Here is a 2,525-nt window from a genome sequence, read left to right as displayed (position 1 = left end):
GGGGGGGGGGGGGGGGGGGGCGGTGTCCTTCCTCTCACACAGCTCCAGCCCCTGCTTCCAAGTACCGAGAGGGGGCTGGGCAACAAAACCAACAAGGTGGGGTCCCTGAAGATACAAGGTACTTCATCCCACCCACCATAGTCACAAGTCCATCCTCCCCCTGGGTCCCAAACTGTGTGATGCAGCCAGGAAACACACTCAGTGCCCCTGCTTTGCTAATCAGTTCTTATCTTTTCCTGTGGCTGAATTCCGAACTCCTGGGCTCCTTCTCCTCCCGCAGGCAGCAGCCGCTCCTGGCATCTGCCCAGGTCCCAATGCAGGCAGCTCACCATTCCTGCTCTCAGCTCAGCGAAGTCTGCATGCAGGCCACTCTTCTCTCCTAGTCCATGGCTCCACAGAGTCACAGCTACCACAACTGGGAAACAAACAATTATCCCAGCCCCCATACTTTCCTTTTACTCTGCAGATCCTGTTCGTGATGCCATTTTGTAGCAGCAAGCACCCCAACGTTCCCAGGGTGGCTGCTAGCAATACAGGTTCTTGGATCTGCTTTGATAAAGGAAAGCAACTCAAAATGGGTTAACAAGCTTACTTTAATCAGTCAGACATATATCATTTACCTTGTTCAGGGGAAAAAGGTCAGCACCCCGAACTTCACAATACACAGACAGAATTATCAAGTCAGAGAAACAGATCAAGTAGACAGATTTCCGAACTGTCCAACCATTACATCCATACCCAGTCAACATCTGGGTTTTTCAAAGCCGGGGGCCTCTGGACAACGGCTTCCCAGAATTCAGATCAAATCACAGAACACTTCTCAAAGTGAGTCCCAAAACAAAGCTACACATCAGGGCTTATATAGCCTTCTCCTGGCTCAGAGAATGTAACAACCTTATTGACTCACTGGCCAATCAAGAAGTATCTACTGAAAAACAAGCCTCCCACCCCAGGCTCCAGGTACACTTTAGCCTAGGGGCAGGGAAGATCTTTAAATTTGCATTCCCATTACAAGAGGGTTTTTACATATCATGTAGGCTAGCTCCCTCATTGTGCAGAGGAGAAGATGAAGGCCCAGAAGCTGTGACTTGCCTAAGAGATAACACAGCTAATGAAGGGCAACTCACAGTAGCAGATACTATTCCCTGACTCTTTCCATTATCCTGTGCTTTGTCTCCCTTGCCCAGATACAGCATACTCTCAATCATCTGTATAGCATGAGAGAAAGAAGAGACCCACCCAGTTAGAATCAAACCAACAGTGGGAAAGAAAAAATTTGCATTTTATTTGGAATTGCTTTCCTGAACATTCATATGCATTGTCTGTATAGACCAACTTCTTTGTTTTTTTGGAGGGCAGTTGAGGTTAAGTGACTTGCCCAAGGTCACACAGCTATTTTTCATGTTAAGTGTCTGAGGGCCGGATTTGAACTCTGGTCCTCCTGACTCCAGGGCCAGTGCCCTACACACTGTGCCACCTAGCCGCCCCAGTATAGACCAACTTCTAAGTGCACCGTGGATGCACAAGCAACCCCTGGAATCCTTGAGATGGTCTGACTGGCATGATAAGAGGATTTAGGTACACAGACAACATCCTAATAAAAATAACTTGACTCATGGACCTCAGAAAAAGAGGAGGATTCAGTGAAAATATGTCTGTGATACAAGAATATTTGATCAAAGTGCTATAAAGTATCAGAAAGAACCTGTTAGCTTGACTGTTTCCTAAGACTATCAACACTCAGCTACTTCTTGAACAGCTGGTGTAGGAGAAAGAAGGGCGGATGTAGAATCAGAGAACCTGAATTTCAGCTTGGCCACAATATAACTACCTCTCTGACCTTGCACAAACTACATAACCTGTTTAGGGGTCCGACTAGATTAAGAGGGCACCTTAAAATTGATGCTTCTTGCAATTGGACCAAATAAAGGTCCATGAAGAAAAAAATCCTTCCCTTTTATAACTTAATATACATTTTTATTTTTCAGTATTTTGTTAAATACATTAAGGGGGAGATGAAATGGTACAGGAAGTCAGAATCCTCAAGGAATATTAGGAATTTATTTTTTAATTACATTTCTATAGATATCTACTATTTTGTAATTATTTATATTTCCCACTGTATTCCTTCCCCCATGCCTTCAGTTTAAAACAATTAGTATACAAAAAGTTTTCATAAACTTAAATATATCATAGATGTCATTTATATGCATAAGTTCACACCTATGGTTCCTCCCACTTATATATACTCTTTAGGGGTGAAAAAAATGGGAAATGGTTTGAGTTTCAGGTTAATGGAACACTTTTTGACCACTTTTTCAGATGAAGGAAATGGCCTTACTTCTTGGTTTTCTAAGTTTTATTTCCTAAGCCATCATAGCTCATAGCTAGAAATTTAGGCACTGAAGGTGCTAATTTAGTTGTAGTGTGTGGATTCAGAGCTTATTTAACAATGCCCTCAGCTATTTAATGTTGGGGGGGGGAATGAGGGAGGGAAAGTGGGTGACATGAAGCTGATGCACCTA

The sequence above is a fragment of the Petaurus breviceps genome, unplaced genomic scaffold (assembly GCF_028583685.1).
Source record: "Petaurus breviceps papuanus isolate PSGF00001 unplaced genomic scaffold, PetGlider_PUasm1.0 183, whole genome shotgun sequence".
Taxonomy (NCBI): domain Eukaryota; kingdom Metazoa; phylum Chordata; class Mammalia; order Diprotodontia; family Petauridae; genus Petaurus; species Petaurus breviceps.
The sequence above is the reverse complement of the archived record's forward strand: the minus strand, read 5'-3'. Positions refer to the sequence as shown.